Source organism: Castor canadensis, chromosome 13, assembly GCF_047511655.1.
Source record: "Castor canadensis chromosome 13, mCasCan1.hap1v2, whole genome shotgun sequence".
Taxonomy (NCBI): domain Eukaryota; kingdom Metazoa; phylum Chordata; class Mammalia; order Rodentia; family Castoridae; genus Castor; species Castor canadensis.
Genome location: NC_133398.1, coordinates 75,852,078 through 75,874,229, shown reverse-complemented (window position 1 = coordinate 75,874,229; position 22,152 = coordinate 75,852,078). Strand labels below are relative to the sequence as shown.

General features: G+C 35.0%; 1 pseudogene; it reads left to right on the top strand.

The window, feature by feature from the left end:
* The window catches only part of LOC109675916 (aldehyde dehydrogenase 1A1-like), a 31,018-nt pseudogene extending 9,296 nt beyond the window's left edge, over positions 1–21,722 (top strand).
* Positions 21,723–22,152: the final 430 nt, after the last annotated feature.

Sequence of the window (22,152 nt, the reverse complement as noted above, 5' to 3'; positions counted from 1 at the left end):
GTTTTTCAGACAATGGAGTCAATTAATGGTGGAAAACTATTTCCTCCAACATACCCGATGGAGTTAGGAGTATGCATAGAAACCTTACAGTACTTCACAGGCTGGGCTGACAAGATCCATGGCTACACCATACCAAGTGGTAAGTAGATATAGGAAACCAGCAGGGTTGGTGTAAGGTGAGATGATAACAGAGCTGAATGATTTCACACTTTTCCTGTTAAAAATGTCAACCAAATTAGGCAGAATTATTTTCCCCGTGACTTTAAGTCAACCCCATTCTGAGCATGGACATTCTGTTAAGGTTCAATGAATGCTTGTTAAAGGTGTTTCTACATAATCCTGCAGAAGACATGAGATATTTTAGAAAATATTACAGTAAGAGCATTCTTATAGCTGCAATTACTAATTTGAAGGAATTGTCTCTCAAAGTGATCAAACATTAAATAGTTGGCCTCTGAAATTTTTATTTGAATTTCATTTCCATAGTAACATTTATATCCTTTCTATCATGCAATTATTGTCTGTTTGCATGTTCCAGTATGAGTCTGTTTTGATCGTCTGTGCCTGTTCCAACTCAGTATAGACCAGACTAATTAAGCTAATTCAAATTGATTCATTTCAAACAGCTTCATATCAAGAAGAGGCTACATTTATATCCTAAATTAAGAATCTCTTTTATGAACCAGGTGCCAGCAGCTCATACCTCTAATCCTAGCTACTCAGGAGGCAGAGATAAAGAGGATTATAGTTCAAAGCCAGCCCAGCAAATACTTCATGAGATCCTACCTCAGAAAAAAAGCCTTCAGAATAAAAGGCTTGTGGAGTGGTTCAAGGTTTAAGCCCTGAGTTCATACCCCAGTACCCACACAAGAAAGAATCTCTGTATGTAAAGGTGCATATATGCATTATTTAGTGCAATGTGCACATAACAGAATAGACATATGAAAAAACATTAATGTGGGAAATATTAAGGGTAAACTATAATTCCTATAAATGTGTTGACTTTAGGAATATACCTCCAGAAGTGTCCTGTTTTGCATTTCTGATATAATTGAAATACTCAGTAGGTTAGAAGTGGTAGCCTGGAAGTTCAAAAAGGGAGAATGAGACTATAGTGGTACCAAGATGTATTTGGCTATTTTAGTAGTTTTCTAATTTACCCTCGGAAAACATTGAGAAAAACCAAGTAAAGTCTCTATGGTTCTTAAGAAGGAGAGTTCTTGATGTGAGAGCCAGAAGGCTTCAGTGGGAACTAGAACAGAGATGAATACAGTGAACAAAGCTCTCAGGATGACCACATCAAATACAGACACGTGACTCAGTCAAATCCACACAGGAAAGAAAAGTCTGTCACTTTAGGCATTACTTTTCATGGATTAAGAGAGTTTGCTTTTTGTTTGGTAGGCAAAAGAGCAAGTTCTTAGACAGGCTTACTACTTGGAGGGAGACTTTACTACTTATAAATTGTATTATCTTTTTTAAAAAGATTATTTTACCGGTAAAATAAAAGCAGCTGGAAACACAGCTGAATATGATTCTTCTCTTCAGCAGAGATGACCCTGCATTCTTACTCATTGATTTTGTATAAAACGTTGAGAATAAGAATGGTATACAAAACAGGCCTCCTAAGCGATGATAAGAGTTATCTTTCAGTTATTTCAAAATCTTGCCTCTTTACCTTCACTTAGCTCTGTTTTATGGTTTCTGTCCTTCCATCTTACCATTTGAGGGTTTAATGTTTTATTTTATAAAAGGTTGGAAATACCGTCTTCCTTCCTTTTTAAAAATTACTTTTCACATATTCCTCTCCCATTAACTTCAAACCATTCTTCTGTGAATATCAAATATGTTTGGCTTTATACTGTTATGCTGTGCTTTATTTTCTAGATGGAGATGTTTTCACTTATACAAGATGTGAACCTATTGGCGTTTGTGGCCAAATCATTCCTGTAAGTTGTTTTAGTTGGAGAGGGGGAATCCCAATTCTATTCAGTTTTGTGTTAAAACTCTCTATAATAGAAATGGTTGGTTACAAATGTGCAATCTTTTTTTTAGTGTATTATTGTGGTACCGGGGATACATAGTTACATTTACAAAAATGCTTATAATATATCTTAGTTAGATTCTCCGCCATCATTCTACTTTTTTCCCTGCCTTTTTTTCTTTTATTTTATCCTTTTTACTTACATGTGTATACTTTGTTTGTAACATCCACACTCCCAACACCCACCCACTGAACCTGTTCAGCCCTCTTGTCTGATTTTGTTGAAGAGAAAACATAAGCAATAATAAGAAAGATAAATCAGTTTTGCTAATTTCAGATAAAAATAGCTATACAGAGAGATTCCTAGTGTTGCTTCCATCCACTTATATATTGCAACTCACATTGGTTCATTTCTATAGAACCTCTTCGCTACTTCCTGGACCCCTCCCCATAGAGGCCTCTGCCAATTTAAGATTACTTTATTTGCTCCTCAACAAGATGCATATCAAACACATTCAAGTTTTAGGTTTCCTTTCCTTTCCCTATTTCTCCCATTCATGTTCTCCCCTTAGTGTGTGACCCATGTCCAATAATATCACTGCATTTGTTTTGGGTCTATAATCTCATATGAAGAGAACATGCAATTTTTGGTCTTCTGAGCCTGGCTAACTTTGCTTAAGATGATGTTCTCTAGTTCCATCCATTTACCTGCAAATGACAAAATTTCGTTCTTCTTTGTGGCTGAATAAAATTCCATTGTGTATAAATACCACATTTTCTTGATCCATTCATCAGTAGTGGGGCATCTTGACTGTTTCCATAGCTTGGCTACTGTAAATAGTGCTACAATAAACATGGGTGTGAAGGTGCCTTTGTATTAACCTGAGTTGCATTCCTTGGGTATATTCCTAGGAGTGGTGTTGCTGGATCATATGACAGGTCTATGTTTAGTTTTTTAAAGAGCCTCCATAGTATTTTCAAAAGTGGTTGTACTAGATTACATTCCCACCAGCAGTGTGTGAAGGTTCCTTTTTCCACCACATCCTCGCCAGCATTTGTTGCTGTTGGTGTTCTTGATCATGGCCATTCTAACAGGAGTGAGGTAGAATCTTAGTGTTTTTTTGATTTGCATTTCCTTCATGGCTAGGGATGGTGAGCATTTTTTCATGTGTTTTTTGGCCATTTGGATTTCTTCCTTAGAAAAAGTTCTGTTTAGTTAGTTGCCCACTTCTTTATTGGTTCATTGATTTATGGGGAGTTTAGATTTTTGAGATCTCTGAATATCTGGTTATCAGTCCTTTGTCTGATGTATAGCTAGCAAATATTTTCTGCCACTCTGTGGGTGGTCTCTTAAATTTAGAGACCATTTCTTTTGTTGTACAGAAGCTTTTTAATTTCAGGTAGTCCCATTTGTCCATCCTTTCTCTTAGTTGCTGGGCTGATGGAGTTCTACTAAGAATGTCCTTGCCTATTCCTATTGTTTCCGGGGTATTCCCTGCTCTTTCATGTACTAACTTCAAGGCTTCGGGTTTGATATTAAGGTCCTTAATCCAGTTTGAGTTGATACTAGTACAGGGTGACAAACAAGGCTCTATTTTCAGTTTTCTGCAGGCAGATAGCCACTTTTCCCAGGACCATTTTTTGAAGAGACTGTCTTTTCTACATCGTATGTTTGTGATAACTTTGTCAAAAATAAGGTGAGCATAGCTGTGTGGATTCATATTCAGGTCCTCTATTCTGTTCTACTGGTCTTCATGTCTATTTTTGTGCCAGTGCCATGCTGATATTGCTATGGCTCTGTAGTATATTTTGAAGTCGATGTTGTGATTCCTCCAGCACTGCTCTTTTTGCTCAGTATTGCCTTGGCTATTCACTGTCTTTTGTGTTTCCAAATGAACTTTAGAGTAGATTTTTCAATCTCTGTGATGAATGTAATTGGAATTTTGATCCGTATTGCATTGATCATGTAGATTGCTTTTGGCAGTATAGCCAGCCATTTTTACTATGTTGATTCTACCAATCCATGAGCATGGGAGATCTCTCCACCTCCTATAGTCTTCCTCATATTCTCCTTTGTCCCACCCACTCTTTTTTAGAATATTTTCAATCAGTCCTATTGTTCCATCTTCATACATGAGTATGAGCTCTAACATATTTATCTTTAATAAGATTATTTGTCCTTAGCTGAGGGTAAAGCGAATATACATATAGAAGACATGTGCAAGGCCCTGGGCTCAAACCTCAGAGCCACAAAAATACTGTACTAGCTATAAATGCTGCCAATAATATTATTTGGTGAACAAAGTAATTGATCTAGAGAAAAAGGAGAATATTCATACTTCCTGAACGTAAATAACATGTTAAGCTTAATCAAAAGCATATTGTGATTCCTCCTCTGGTAGAATAAGAATTCAAAATTACAGCATTTGATTTTATATGAAGCTCTTTTCTGCTTATGTCTCCTATCTAGATTACTCAGAACATGTTATCATTTACTCATTGCTTTTAGAAATGTACTTAAATGGCATTATTAGGTGATCACAGAAAACCACAAAATTATTACCTCACATCTCCAGAGGAGGGGTTTGTAAGTGTAGAATTTACTTTAGCAGGTGCTTGGAGCAACTCAAAGACTCTCTTGCTAAATATTGCCTTCTAGTGGAATGCCCCACTGGTTATGCTCATTTGGAAGATAGCACCTGCTCTTAGCTGTGGAAACACAGTGATTGTCAAACCGGCTGAGCAAACTCCCCTCACTGCTCTTCTCATGGCATCTTTAATAAAAGAGGTAAGTTTCCTAAATCAAAACATGCACACAAATTTAAGAGTCTTATTTTATAATAGGAGGTCCTCATTTAGTGCTCCTACAAACTGTATTATTTACAGATGATTTTTCTCCAGTGATGGGTATGAATGTAGCAGGAGAGCTGGCTGGGGTTTCTGGTCATCAACCCAATAGGTCTCCACCAGACTCAAAGGTTTGGAATCATTCACTTGTGACCAATTTCAACTCTCATGACCATATATTCATGGTAAAATGAAGAAGTGTTCTTTCAGCCATTTGAGGGCCTGTTGGGTTCTGTAAATACATTTAACTTAAAGGAATTTTTAATCTATCTGAAGGTAGAAGCCATTGAGTTCTTTTGTAACTGCTTCTCTTTTTAACCATTTAGGCAGGGTTTCCTCCTGGTGTGGTGAACATCATCCCTGGTTATGGGCCAACTGCAGGGGCAGCCATCTCTTCTCACATGGACATTGACAAAGTGGCCTTCACGGGATCAACAGAGGTAATGTCATTGACTCAGGCTGGCAGTTAAGAATGCTGACATCTCTAACCATCAGAAGCATGTCCTATGTAATTATTTTTAAGTCAACGCAGCCTTAAAATAAAATTATTTTCAATGTTTAGTTCCTTATTCTAGCCTTCAAATGTGTTCATATAGCATAAGCAATTGTGGTTTCGATGAAATGAAATACTTCTTACAAAGTCAGAAGGAATAAAGTGAGCTGTTTTTAACGTTTACATTGCTTTCTGTCATGTGAATTACAGCTGCTAAACCCATGTCATCTGATTGGTAAAGTTTATGGTGGAAAATATAAATTAGGCCACAGTGATTTATATGAATAAATGCAATTATATCTTGAATATTAGAACAATTAAATAACAGAGCCTCATCCTTAGCTCCTTATTTAGGGTGTCTCTTCTTAACACGTCCTGAGCCTCAGCTTTCCTAGGTGTTACTGATGGCCTTGATTAACTGTTCTCTCTGGTTCAACTTGGCCAGAAATAAAGTTAAAAATCAGGGTTTGAACCATGGGCACAATGAAAGGAAGCAGGTGAGACAGAGAGAGTGGTGAAAGTGTACTATATATCAAGCAAAAACATTCTTAAGTCATTCTGTTAGGTTATGGCATTGTTAGATGTTCAATATAAAAGACAATGCATCCCTCTCATTTGGTATACAGCATAGAGGATGAAGACTGCACATAATTCCCTTTACAAAGCCGCCTATGCAAATAAAAAACAAGGCAGGATGAGATAAGATACACACAAAGTGCTACAAAGGGGCTTATAAAAAGGAATGCTAATTTCAGACTTGCGCTAGAACTTGCTCTGGGTTTTAAGGAATACTTGTGTTTTAACTCCCTGGAGACTGAGAGGCAAAACTGAACAATCTAGACAGTGAAGAAAGTTGATTATTTTATAATCCTAGTTAGTCACTCCATTATGTATATATTTTAATTACACAGAAAATTGAGATGAGACAAAGAAAAAGGTTGCATTCTGCACATCTATAATTGAGACAAAGAAAAGACAAACTATGAATTGAAAATGTCCAAAATATAGAACAATAGCTATAAAAAATGGTGAAGCCACAGGTTGAAATCACAGCAGAGAAGGTAAAAGAAGGAAGGCACTGATTCTGCAGTCTCACATTCTAAACTTTCCCCAACAGAGACTCCACATACATTTCAGGGTCCAGATCCTATACTCTCTTCTCAAGTTTTCACTATGAGCCGCTGTTCCCTGATTCCAGAGGCAGCATCACTGCATGCTTGTTTTCACTCACCCCTCACTCCATAGAGCATTTGGGGGAACTTGTACTTACAAAAAAAGATAGTCTTGAAAGTAGATGACTAGGAAATATCTAGATTCAAATTCTGCCTCCACCTCCCTTAGCTACGTGTCTCTGAAAAGTTAACTACCCTTATTAATTTGGTGTAAAACACGGGCAATGATATCTATTTTACTGCGATGTACAATATAAAGGCAAATGAGTTAATGAGTCATAAAACATTTATCACCCTACCTAGCACTCAGGAAATAGCCTATTTTGTGTTCAGTACTCATTTCAAATTTCTCTTTCCTCCCTCACTTTAATTTCTCACACTACTTTAGGAAGTGGGAGGGAAAATTTCCCTTCCATTTGATTTTCCTGGATCTTTGCCACTTGCCCTACTACTTCTGATTATTCCATGAATCTTTTTATTTCCCCATGCATTGCTCATTTGTGCCCTAAGCTATTCTAACATGACTCCCCATGTTCCTTCTCAGGCTTGCTTCTTATATCTGGTGTTCTAAGAACCTAATGAATTTAAAATCTTCCTTTCTGTTTTCCACTGCTGTGATATTTGATTATGAAATTGTGTGCCCAATATCTTATTATCTCTCCCTTCCCTAGTGTTCTTGAAGGTTGCTAGTTCATTCTTAGTTCAGAAGTTAGTACAATAATTACCTCTGAATGAATGCTGAAGAAGTAAATGTATACAACATGGTTTTAGAAGTCACACAGAAAAAAAAAATAGCCAACTCAAATGCTCTTAAGAACCTATTGTTGGTTCTCTTCCAGCTTCAGGTTTGTGGCTTGACTTAAACCAGGAACCTTCCAAATGCTGTTTTAAGCAGCAAATATTAGATTACCTTCATTTTGTTCAGTAGAAAAATTCTACCAAGTTAGAATTTTAATGTGTCATCAAATTCTCCTAATATAGAACCCCAACTACATTGCATAAGTTAGAAAATGTTCTCAACAATTTTATCTTTCTGCTCCGTACAGCAATGACACAACACCATGCAACATATTGTTCACCAATAGTCTTAATAATTCATCTTTGTCATCATCACAGACCTCTTTGAAAAAAATGATAAAATATGCAATTGTTTTCCAAGTAAGGGGATGAATTCATAGATTAAATATTAAAGTTTCCTTGTTCTGGATTTAGCTAGATTTGGGTAAGTCTCAAGTAAGCATTTAATTTGCCATCTAAATCTGCACTAAGAAAAAATGTAATCTTTCTTCCTCACTCATCCTGCTAGTCAGATTTCACATTTGTTCTTTTAATATCTGTAATATCGAGTAAAAACTTCTGATTTTAGTTCATACTCCAAGACAAAAGTTATATGCTTTAGTCACCAGTAAATCTAAGTTTAAAATAAAATACAGACTAAGCTTCTTCCTTTGCAACACTTGGTTTCAGTTTGGCAAAATAATCAAAGAAGCGGCGGGTAAAAGCAATCTGAAGAGAGTCACCCTGGAGCTCGGCGGGAAGAGCCCCTGCATTGTGTTTGCTGATGCTGACTGTGAGTATTATCCCTTTGTTAACTTTTCACCTTTCCTCCATTTTGATATCTGATAATGCCATGCAGTGAACTTGAAGTTTTACAAACAGGTAAGTTCAAAGTGTAGGGAATTAATAATACTAACATTTGTGCAATGTTTAATAAGTAGTATGTTCTAAAAAAAAATCCTCAATTAAGATCACAATGGTAACACGGGTCAATTCCATGAACTATTTGTGTTTATAATTACTCTTGAAAGCATTTTAAATTGTCCTGAAGTTATAACACATACATAAACTGAACATGGCTACAACAGTTTGTGGCTTTGGAATAGATTGCTACTTCCTAATCTGAACCCTAGATAATATAAACGTTTTGCATTTCAGAACCATGATGTATATTTAATAATCATTACCTTCAAATTTTAGTATTGTAATAGCATAATAGATTCTGCAGACTTGATGGACTGAGACCCAATATGAGGCAGTAATTTCACATTTGTCATCTCCCTTCATTCTGAGTCTTATGCACATCAGATAGGATGGCTAGAAGAAATTATACCTATTTTAAAATTTATTTTTTCCAATCAAGGATAGCTAAGCTTACATATGTTAATTCTACAATTTTGATGTTATCCCCAGATATGATATTATAGGTTCATTCTGATTATATTATCTAATAGAATCCCCAAATAACTTTCTACATAGGAGTTCATTATCAGAAACAGTCATTAAAACATTTCTCTAAACCTTGTAAATAGTTGCATTATCAATATGTGAGGTCATAAACACAAATGGTTCATAGAAGTACCTGTGTTACTGCTGTGACCTTAATGAAAGTTTTACTTAGAACATACTACCTTTGTGAACATTCTACAAAAATGATAAGATTTCTAATTTTCCAAGTCTATCTGTGAACTGCTTCTCCATCTTACACAGTTATGCTGAGATCCCACGTTCATACAGAACTGCTTTAGTGTTGAATAGAATCTTCAGCAATTAGAAAAACAAAATGCAAATAAAACATTTTTCTTTTTCTTGGGATCAACAAGATACTAATGGAGCAAGTCAGGTACACTGTGCCACCTATTTAAATAGAAAAGATTTTATAAGCATATATGAAATAATATTACATATGCTTTATGTATATTTGGAAATATCTGTCCTAGAAAAAGATCATAAGATTGGCAAGTGATTCTAAAGAGCAGTGGGGCTTAGTTAGGTTTTCATGTTAATTTTTTCAGAAGTGTCACTCTTCCTGTTGATGAAAATATTTAAGAAAGTTTTAAAATTAAAATTACTTAAGGAAATGGACAGTGCAGATGTTTTTGTTATCTACCTAAAACCTGAGGCTTGAAAGAAACATTCATGATATACAAAAAAGTTGATATGTATCTAGTTTATCAATGTTTTATAAGTATATGGAGTCAATTCACAGTAAAGGAATATAAGGACCCCATTAACTATAAATGGAGATGCTTATAAAAATTACTTGAAATGATATTTGATCTTATGATCAAATCCATGATTTTAGTAGTATTCATATTAAAGTTGTAATAGTAATCATATTTTATATGATAGTAATTGTTATTATTTCCATAGTAAATACAGGATTTTAAAAATTAATTTCTCATCTGGCATTTAAGAGGTGAACTATGGTTAGCTCACCACCAATTACACAATTCATCATTTTTCTATATCACAATATTGCCTATGACAATCACATATGAAAATATAAAGTATTTCTTCTTGAGAGCTGTGAGTATGGCTGGTAGAATGCCAGCCATAGCAGCCTAGCAAGCACAAGGTCCTGAGTTCAAACCCCAATACTGACAAAAAAGAAAGTATTTCTTCTTTAATGTTAATGCTTTCTTTGCAGTGGAGCAGGCCGTTGAATTTGCACACCAAGGGGTATTCTTCCACCAGGGCCAAATGTGTGTAGCTGCATCTAGGCTTTTTGTGGAGGAGTCAATTTATGATGAGTTTGTGCGAAGGAGTGTTGAGCGGGCTAAACAGTATATTCTTGGAAATCCTCTGACTCCAGGAATAACTCAAGGCCCTCAGGTAAGTGAGCAACAGAAAGAACGCCATACCAGGAGGCAAGAATAAAGTTCCCTTTTAGGGTCTGATTGTGATTTAGATTTACCTCTCATCTGTACATCTTTAATAATACTTTACCAATTTGGTGATTAAAACATCTAATTCCCCATGTTAAAGAAATCATTCTGTTCTTGGGTTGTACATCTTTTATGTACAGAAAGAGTGAAGTGAAGGTAAGAGAATTGACAAACACTATCAATTCCAAGTATGCAGTTAGATGACTGCAAATATTGAAACTTACAAGTCCTAACACAACTGGCTAATAAAGTAATAACTTGTTTTTCATTTAATTTCACTGTATTTTGGATTTGTCTTTGAGTTTAGTGAATACAAAGATGAATTGCTAATTTTTATCATATTTATTAACTTCTCAAATGAATGCAAGAAATATATTTGATTCCAATGTAAACTGATCTCAGTACAAAAAGGAATACAATTCTAACTTTTTTCTTTATTTTCTATCTAAATATCTGTCTATGTCTACAAACATAAAGTGCTTTCCTCATTATACTTGTACATATGTAGGAAGAAAAAAAGGGGAGAATATCTAAATATTTAATATTGAACTTTGGTTGGCCAATATTTTCCTCCATTGAGGAGTCTGCAATTCAATCACAGTCTCAAAAACATTGAGTTGAAATATGTCATTATTTCTCAGAGGAGGTAGTTAAGATAGATTTTTAAAGATTTTATCTATTCACAGAATTGATTTGTCAAGTAAGAAACCCAGTGGTCTGACTGATTAACGTAAGACTTCAGTCTCTACAAGTAATTTTATTTTTATCACAAGTTACACTGAATTCACAAGTAAGTAAGCATTTTAGAGTTTTGAGAAACAAGAGACTTAGAAGAACTCAGGAGTTCTGTACTTTCAGAGTTTTTCATCTGTTGTTATCTGTTGTCATAAAAGAGAGTTTATGAAAAACAGACACTCACTTACTAATCTTTAGCCTAGTGCGTCCACCATTATTGGTTAAGTAAAACACATATAAAATACATCTGTAGAATCTTCTTCATTAATATTACAAAAAAGAGTAATATAGAGAAAATAAAGGCCAAAATAGTTGTTCAGGAAAAATAATTTTAAAGGAAGTTTATTTTTCTTATTTGAAAGATTAAAAACTTTAAGTTTGTAAAACAGTTGCATGACTGTGTATTATTTATATTTGTATTATATATGTATATTCATATGTATATTTTTCTTCATCTTAAAAGTGATTTTACTATTTGACTTCATAGACAAAACTATGTAACTTCTTTTAAACCTGGAAAATCGGAATTTTCATTTGAAAAAGAAGAGATTATATCTACAAAGAACATATTAACATCAACAGAGTAGGATCTTGTCATGGTATAGAGAGATAGGTTTTGACTTATAGGTTTTATTTAAAATAAAACCTCCCTCAAACTCTACTTCCTCACCTGTAAAAATGGACACATTAATATCAATCTTATGTGGTCACAGAGCAGTGAAATAATACAAGCTACATAATGCATGCTTCAGAATGCTATCTTACTGTGTATGCCCAAATACTTATGAAGTAAGTGCAAATTTCATGCCTCTAAACCTTGGTGACAGTTATATAGATGAATAACTTTATATATTTGCTCTCATAGGTCTTTTTGATCTATGGTTTGTAACTAATTTTAGGGTAGTGTCTGCGTTTTTTTCAATTTAACTTCCTTTTCAACTCATCAAACCTAAGGAATCAAAAAGTCTCCACATTCAAACACATAAAAATATATAGTTTAAGAATATTACAACAATGCAGTGACCTAAAACAATCCAAAGACCAGTCCATGAACAAGTAACTCTCCTGGTAGTAAGGAACTCCTGTTACTTATAAGCATTACGAAACAGTGCTTGAGTTCTGTAAAGAAAGCCAAGTTCATCCTTAGTCTATCTTAAACCTGCTGAATGAGATTTGTATTTACAGTGAATCAAAATTATCCAGGCCAAATTGAGTGCGTCCCTCAATGTAGCTGAAATGCTCTGTCACTAGTCTCACTCTCTAGCGTGGTGTTCCTCCATTTTTCTTATGCATTTGAGTCACACTGGGACGTAGTGGGTCTAGAACCACATTGTCAGTAGCAAGACATTAAAATAGAAAGTCTCTATTTTTAGAAGTCAGAGATTACATAAGTATTCCTACAAATAAATCTTTTCTGTCTCTTTCTTTAGTGCACATGTAGGGATTGGATTCTTACCACGTGTGCACTCTGTCAATTTACAGAGAAACAATACGACTTGGGTCACATATCTTTTTTTTCAGCAGTACTGTGGTTGAACTTAGGGTCTTGCTATGCTGGGCAGATGATCTACCACTCTAGCTACTGCACCAGCCCAAGGGAAACATATCTAGAAATAACCAAAAAAATCCTGATTTTGAGGTCATAGTCTGATTATCATCTTGCACTAGGTAAAGAAGGTTTTCATGGAGGTATATGGAATCCTTCACTATTTACTAGAATGCTTTAACAAGGCAGAATGTATCTAACAGCAACCCTTCAGTCTGATTATATTAATTAATATGTAATAACAAAAATATCTCTCCTTTTAAACCAATACCACAACTTCTATAAGCTGTTGGAAATGATAGGCTTTCATTGTGGAAGGTCTTATTGAGTACTATGCAAAGAAAGGGTTCAAGAAACATGGTACCAATTATTGTGCCAAATTTTCTAAAGTAGTTTCTGATTGCACATAGCACTTAATAATTTAATTAGATGAGAGCTGAGTTGTGTGAGGTCAGAAATAACTTTGTGGAAGCTTTTTATTGAGACTTCAAAATGGAGAAATTTGCAGAATCTAAGAAGAAAATAAAAAATTCTATCTTTCTGAGTAGTGAGAATAGACAAATTAACCTGGCAAGAACCCCAATCATCTTAGCCCCTAGATCTCCTTTTTTTACTTCAAGCCACACCTGATACAGGAGTCCACACTGATAATATTAAACCAATAGTGAGTCAATCATTCAAACTCCCATTATAAGAAGTAAGATAATAATCCAGGGAATGGGGGAGAGGTATGTGTTTCTGGTAACTTCCAACCAGGACTCTGATTGCTTTTTTACTCGCCCTTAAAATAATATTATTTAAAACAGTTAACTTCTGTAATACTTGCCATAAATGTACATGTGGCCCATTTAATGAAGCAGGGAGATAATAACCAGGACTGGCCATCAATGTCAATCAAATCTACTGATCTGGAAGATGCCCCATCCATGTGCATGGACCAGGTCAGAAGGGACTCTGTAAGGATAGGAAGTGAAGCGTCTTTTTAAAATCCAAACACATCTGATTCCCAATTGCCTTATCTAATTAAACCAGGATTAAACTTCTCTCTTTTTCCTTATATTCACTTTATTTCAGTTAGGACTACAATTTCCCAGCAAATGTGCAAGTTCATTATCAAACTTTTCCTCCAGAGTGAATAAATGACAGTTGTGTTAAAGGTTCATGTGTTTTTGCCATTCCAATATTCACATCTTACATGACTCTAGATTTATGTTTAATAATATAAATATTGTTGAGGTTTCTTTCCTAAAAGTTTATGTGAAGTGAATGTCCCAAAGAATGAATCTGAACCTCTCTCAGCTGTTTTGTTCAACATTAGATTTAATAACAATATTCTAGCATTTTTAGCCCCTCATTAACAGACTCATGACCTTTGTTAATTGCTAATATTTTTTTACTATTCATGTGCTATTTCTTAAATAGATTGACAAGGAACAACATAATAAAATACTGGACCTCACTGAGAGTGGGAAGAAAGAAGGGGCCACACTGGAATGTGGAGGAGGACCCTGGGGGAACAAAGGCTACTTTGTCCAGCCCACGGTCTTCTCCAATGTGACAGATGAGATGCGCATTGCCAAGGAGGAGGTAATGGTGTCGTTCTGTTCTGTTCCTTTCTCTGCCATGCGTTGTCTCTGTGCACCAGCTGTGCCTCTGACATTCTCAGCTCTTTGACCATCTTTCTCAGTAGATGGTACTCTTCATTTCTGCTATGAAAAATGCTTAAATTGTCTGTGATCAAGACTCAATATAGTAGGGAATCCACTGGGCCTGCCAAGAATTTCTACCTAAATACAGAGCAGGATGCTTAATAATCTTTAGGGGATTCCTTTCTTCACAGTCCAGAAGTAATGGAAAAATGTCTTGCCATTTGTGACAACACAGGTAAGCGTGAAGACATTTTGCTACATGAAATATGCCAGGCTCAGATAGGCACATGCTGAACCATCCCAATTATATGTAGAACATGAAACAGATTAACTCACAGGAGCAGAGAGTGGGATGGAAGCTACCAGGGCTTTGTAGAGATGAGGACTGGGGTGATGTTGGCTAAAGGATACAAACTTCAGTTAGAAAGAATAAGTTCAAGATATCTACTGTACAGCATGATGACTATAATTAATAACAAAGGATCATATACTTGAAAATTGCTGATATTAGACTTTATGCTTTCTAAACACAAATAAATATAAACTAATGTCTAGATCCTATGTATTGTGACCATATTTACTCTATGTATTTTTATTACACACATACTTTTGATATACTTAAAATACTATTCAGCCACAAATCACTCCTCAACTTCCACTGCATTCTTCACCTTCCAGTTATCTTCTTAAGTTTCTATGTATAAATATAAAAAACGTGTATACACCTATCAAATATTTAAAAACATTACACACAATTAGGATGTGTGAAACCAATAGAACATGAAAGGTGCGGAGTGATAGAGCAAATAAGAAATTGAACATAATAGATATAATTACATGTATAATACACAGTATATACACAGAATATATTTGTACTTCATGTCCATCGTATGACAATTCTTCTTCTTCTTTCTTCCTTTCTCCACCCCCTTCCCTTCCCTCCTTCATCTCCCTTCTTCCCTCCCTCCCTCCCTCAAATCTTTCTTTTTGGCAGTACTGTGTTTGAAATGAAAGCCTTTCACTTGCTAGCTTCCTTGGCAGCACTTGAGCCAAAAACCAGCATTTTTTGCTTTACTTAATTATCAGTGACAGTTTTACATTTTTGTGCAGGGTTTGCGTCAGACCGTGATCCTCTTGCCTATGTCTCCCACATAGCTGAGATTATAGACCTGTACCACCATGCCGAGCTTATTTGTTGAGAATGGAATCTTGCTAATTTTGGGGCAGGCCTGGTGTCTCAAACCAACATCCTTCTCTAAGTAACTGTGATGACAGGCATGAGCCACCACGTCTGAACCTGAGGTTATTTTCCTCACTTCCCCTTCAAATATCAAATCAAGGAGAAGGGTGACAATCAGATTTTCAAACAGAAGAAGTAAATAGGGAAAACAAAATATAGTACGTGCATATCGAACTGAGCTTCTCTACATCAACTCATTCCTCAACAGAATTATAACATTTGCATGTATTGGAAAATTCTTGTCTGGTTTGAGCTGTAGTTCTTGTGCATCTTGATCAATACCAGAGAGAAAGGGCTAGAGAAAACAATCATAATTCAAGTAAACATTTATCGTGTTTCTATAATAAGTGTAGTAATCACAGTTATGTGGGAAGCAAAGAGCAAAGATGGGAGAATGAGAGTTCAAGGCCACCCAGGCAATAAAATTAGTGAAAGCATATCACAAAAAAAAAAAAAACAAGCTAGGGATGGTAGTGAATGTCTATAATCCCAGCTAAGAGGTAGGAAGAGGTAAGAGTATCACAGTCTGAGGACAGCCCTTGGCAAAAAGCAAGAGAACCTATCTGAAAACTTTCTAAAGCAAAAATGGTTGGGATGTGTATGGTCAAGAGATATCTATCTATCATCCATCTATCTATCTATCTACCTATCATCTATGTATATATTTATATATGTATATATAGCAGAATACTATCTTAATGCTTCGAAGTAGGATCCTAGAGCCATGTAATCTGTTCAACTAAAATTATACAAAATATTAACACATTTGCTGCTGCAGCAGCTTCTCTACTTCTAGTTCCTGGGTTACAGTGTCATGATTACACTTACAACCTTAGGATTTGCACTCATTCTATACTGAATGTCAGCCCCCCACTCCCCATATACCATGTACATCAATGGGGAACACTAGAAAATCATTTGTCATTTCTGATTGATTTTTGCCTACCTCATTCACTTTTCCCATAATACTCTTTTTACACTCAGAGGCGCATCTCCTTTATTAGTTTTAATAAATATTTCATTAATATGCAGAAGTTTGCATTTTAAGAGAAAGTCTGCTTATCTGGGGTGAGACGCAGAATGAGTTTGGGCCGTGATAACTAGAGACTACTGGAATAATCCAATTGTGAATTTTGTTTCCTGTTCTATGATTACAGCCATTGCCGGTGACCTCATGCTTAGTATAAGTTCTATAAAACTTATTTCCAACACATGGAAAATAAATGTCGCCTTATTTACTTGTATCCTTTTTTATTTCAAAGGGAATTTAACATATGATCATTGCCTATTTTCACCTTCCTTTTCTACACCTCCCTGTTACAATTCTTACACATGGGTCTGAACTGAGAAACAAACCTTTAACCAATTTAGAGTAAACCTACAATATAATTTAAAATATTTAGTTATAACCTATTTTTTTTCATTAATTTTTTTGTGCTATAGATATTTGGACCAGTGCAGCAAATCATGAAGTTTAGATCTGTAGATGAAGTGATCAAGAGAGCAAACAATACTCCCTATGGCTTAGCAGCAGGAGTCTTTATCAAAGACCTTGACAAAGCCATAACAATCTCCTCTGCTCTGCAGGCGGGTGTAGTGTGGTAAGTGAAACTGAAGTTATATAGGCCTTTTGGTGTTTCACACATGAAAAGGTTCACTTCACTTGAACTTTTCAGCTTGAATTTTTTATGTGAAGTTTCATGGCCAGCTAGTAAAGTAGATGCTACATTATAACAACAACAACAAAAAATCACAAAAGCAACAATAAAAATCCTAATTAAATAACTATTTTTCTGGAAGACCTTTCTTTAACTCTACCAAGCCTTTGGAAACTACTCAGCCAAAATATTTTATGGATATTTGATTTAGGCAATATAGGTATTACTAAGCAAGTCTAGGCATTTAGCATTATGCTATGTACATAGAAAATTTTATAAAAGTAACTTTGGTAAAGTTTAATTAGATAAGAGACTGTTTACTGAGAACCTTATGGATACAAACATTTAATTTTTGTATCAGAGTCTTTCTTTTCTGGAATTATTAGAGATAGCTGAAAGTTGCAATTTAGAAGAACTTATTTGAATTTTGAACAGCATGTCCACCTCATTTTGACCTAGTTTATGTCTTTTTTATATTTACTTTAGATTTAAACTCTAAGGCTGTGCCTCTCAAAGTACTGTATCACTTCCCAGTCACCTGTTCCTGGACTGTTTCCTCAACAGTTTTTATCCCATCAAACTTCCTGTTCTTTTCTCAGTCCTAGCAAAAGCACGAGATTATTTTCCTTCTCACACCTATTCAGGAAAAAAAAGAAAAGGAAGGGCAAAATAGTTTCTGCTGGTATTGAGGGGGTGGAGGAGAGAGGGAGGGGGTGAGGTGGGTGGTAAGGGAGGGGGGTGAGGGGAGGGGAGAGAAATGACTCAAACATTGTATGCACATATGAATAAAAGAAAACAGCATTAGATGATGAAAAATGTCCGTATAGACACAGCTAAGCAATTTCTCTCCCTCTTTGTGCCTTGCATCTTTTCCTCCTAGCCAAGTAAGAGTCATCTTCCTTGACTATTTACTCCATGTGGCAAAGTATCTCTACCTTCATCACTTTATTTTACCTTACAAAGATTATCTGTTATCTCAAATTTATTGGTGAAAAGCTTAGTGGGCTTAAGTAACTTATTTAGATACCAGAAGAAATAGCAGAACTGACAGTCAGACTTATTGAGTCTGACTCTAAAACAATGTCTCTCAACCATGGCAGTATATTAGTGCAAGTTCGGTATCTGTGATCCCAAAATCCAAAATCTAAAATGCTCTGACATTCTGCTAAAAAAAATTAGAGTTTTAGATCATTTTGAATTTCAGGATTCGTGATACTCAACCAGTAATAGGAGAATGACTGAATTTCAAAGTTGCTGGTATTTTACTCTTAATTTTAAAGTAGAAATCTTATTTTTAATTGAAAGAGCAGTTTTCCAAAGCTTACAAAAGCCTATATCTAAAGGTATAAATTTATTCAAGGAACTATCCCTCCAGTATGGGAGGCATGGGTAAGGACTCTGAGGCCTCGTGAGAATGTGGTACTGTGAGAATTGGAATAGCAAATATTTTTCCTGAGGCAATATCTGAACATTACCTCAAAATCAAAGAATGACCAAAGTCTTGGATGCACAGTACAGATTATCTGGGGGTCACCTGGCTGTTCAACTAATGTAATAGCATGTAGGGAAGAAAAATATAAAAATACAGCATTCTTTTTTCCTTTAATTTTTTTGTATGTAACAAGAATCATTAGGTAATTAGATTTTGCATTGAACTTTGGTCACTAGGAAATTTAGAGCTAAACAAATTGTTCATGATATAAGCAACTGCATTCTAAGCCCCTCTGTTGTCTGGATCTTCTATTGAAATCTTGTCTGTAACTTTATTCATATTTTTGTAATTGTATTTCTTCATATAAGCATCTTTAAACACTCTGTGACAGCTGATAAGCATATTGGTAAATAGGACCAGTAATTTTTTTAGAGGTACTGAAGTTTGAACTCAGGGCTCCATGTTTGTAGATACTCTCTGCCACTGTAGCTATAGCACCAACCTAAAGTCCAATTCTTCCCAAGGAAAAACTGAACTGAATATTATGATACATGCTATAATTGCAAAAAATGATTCTGATTGTAGCCTGATAAGTGAATAAACCTCAAGAAAATTACAAGACCTATTGAGTATACCTATACAGAAAATTTTAATCTCTAGCAAATATATATTTCCTGCTGTGGCATACTGGCTGTTCTATCTTTTATAATTCAGTACTACTTCTTGAAGACATGATGTATCACCTAAAAGACTACCCATATACACAGTTGTAGCATTCTGTGGTATATACACATACACACACACACACAAATCTGAATACATTTTGTATTCTGCTTTATAGTGCTATTCTTTATCTCAATGACAATATTATATGGAATGGAATATAATTCTTTAAAAGATCTCTAAACTTCTAAAATTCTCAATTGAATAATTGTTTAATAGGTTATGTATCTATAATGTACTTCCTTATTTTCAGGGTAAATTGCTACCTGATGTCATCTGCCCAGAAGCCCTTTGGTGGATTTAAGATGTCTGGAAATGGACGAGAACTGTAAGAACAAACTTTTATTAAGACAAATGCTTATCTGATGGAAATGCTTGTTATTCATAGGGAATTAATCCATATTCACCACCTTAAATAAAATATGCCTTCTTTCTTTCACAGAAACTCATACCACCACATAGTTTATTAAATGCTGGATGTATTTCATAAGAACAGAAAGGCAATAGCTGAAGAGAAATATAATTTGTTAAGCTCCTACTACTTATAAGGAACTGTATTTAACACTATGCATTGTATTTGAATTATTGCATACTTTTAGGATTCCTTATTGTGTGTATGAATGTAATTCATTTGGGAATCATTTTCAGAAAAGAGGTAGAATCTCTAAATTGGTGATTGTAAGAAACATGTAAAACAACTAAATTATTTAAACACATCTCTTAAATAACTAAATTATCTGTCTCATCTCAAAAAACTTTGTGTTAAAAATGAATGTCTGCATTAATATTATTGAATACACCAAAATTTTAAATTACCTGAATGAGTTACTTTTTCTATTAAAATGTTAACCCAGAGGGAAATTTGACTGAAGAAAACACATTTTAGATTTGTGAGTAAATTGTGAATATGTATACAAAATGCATGGCATGGTTCCAGTTGTCTAGCTTATGAGCCTCGATTTCCTCATACTTAAAATGGAGATATTCCTGCCCTTCCTAAGATAGTTGTGAGAGATAAAGATCACATACAGTGTTCAATCTCTAGCTTTATAATCAACACCAAGTGAGGACTCAAAACTCTTTCTTCTTTCCCTCACTTATTCTCTTTATAATGGTGGTCCATTACTGGAGAATTCCTTGACAGAGCAGATTAATTTGTACAAAACACTATTACAATGGTTAGATTACTCTAAAGGGCAGTTAGTTCATTGCAGGCCCAGCGACATCACATGTACCCCTGGGAATGTTGATAAATGGATTTTAGACAGTGGAGTCTAAATCCTTTCATTACTTTGAAGAACACACCCATTGAAGCTTCTGAAAGCTATTTTCAAAAACTTACTTGCCCAAGAAAATAGTCAATGTAAGGGGATTAGGATTCTCAGGAGAAAAGATGTCTTTGACATACCTGTACATCACAAGAAAGGAAGGGCAGAAAAGGATCAGTATCTTATTCTTCTATATGCCTCCAAGTGCATAGGTGAAATGATTTTAAGTATATTCTTATATACATGCAATTTGATCTTCTCATCAAAATAATACAGAGGACATCTGAGCCCAATCCATTGATTTATCCCTTTGACAAAGAGTAAACCATATTTTCTAAAAGTGGTCAAAGTCATGATGCTGATAATAAGAAACTAGGGTACAAACAGATTGATTGTCTTTTGTTAAGTTCTGGTCAATTGGGTGAATTTAAAAGTTTCATAAGCAAGTGGAAGGGCATAGGCAAGGATGTTTAAAGAGGAACACCAATATCAACAAAAATAATGTAGGTCAATCTTTCCCCACTATCCTTCTTAAAAAGAAGAAAACAAACATACAATCCAAAAAGAAAGAAAACTCTAACAGTAAAGGTCAGGGTTTCATTCGGTTTTGTCAAGAATAAAATGATATTGTTAAAATTACAGCTCTGAAACTAGAGTTCACCTTAGAAGTAAGTTGGAGCATGGTAACTGTCCATCCACTTATGATCTGTGCCAAAGGAGATGGCAGATGTTCAGCCAACTTTTGTTTATGATTTTACTTGAGTGGTTATATATTGCCTCTTCTCTTTAATTATATTTACTTTATTTATTTGAATCTAATCTAGGACTGATAAAATTTTTTTGAGTGAATTCTCTTTAAGAATTTAAAACATTAATGGTCAAGTAAAATAATGTTAAAAATGGACAATACCTTGGAAATCAACTGAGTGCATATCATTATTTTAAATGAAAGACATTTTCAGAATTGTTTTCACAAGATTTTTGCTCAACCACATAACTTTTGATCAACTAGCTACTGTATGAAATTCTCTATACACAGAAAATATGTTCCATTGTTCCTGGCCAGATAAGAAAAAAATGCGTGTACCAAATCAAAGACTGCAGTATACATGCACTGCTTTGAGCAATGGTGTTTATATGTATCTTTTCTCTGTCTCTAGGGGAGAAGAGGGTGTTCTCGAATACACAGAGACCAAGACAGTCACAATGAAAATCTCTCAGAAGAACTCCTAAAAATGCCTCACAAGGAGGAGAGAAGATTGTTCTTCAACAGCTAAACATCTTCTACAAGCACTAATATATTGCTATTTAAATATAAAATTTTTCTTTAATTAAGTTTTGAAACATAAACTAACCATTAGTATTAATACCACACCTAGAAAATATGTATCTGACTCTGAAGGAATCATTTATCTCTTGATGTGAGTCCAATTCCTATCCTAAATGAAAAGGCTGTATTTGAAAACAAGCTCTGCACATGATAAAAGCGAGAGCACACGAGGGAGGGGTGAGGATAGGTAAGACACCTAAAAAATTAGCTAGCATTTGTTGCCCTTAACCCAGAGAAACTAAAGCAGATACCTTAAAAGCAACTGAGGCCAATAGGAAAAGGGGAACAGGAACTAGAGAAAAGGTTAGATCAAAAAGAATTAACCTAGAAGGTAACACCCACGCACAGGAAATCAATGTGAGTCAATGCCCTGTATAGCTATCCTTATCTCAACCAGCAGAAACCCTTGT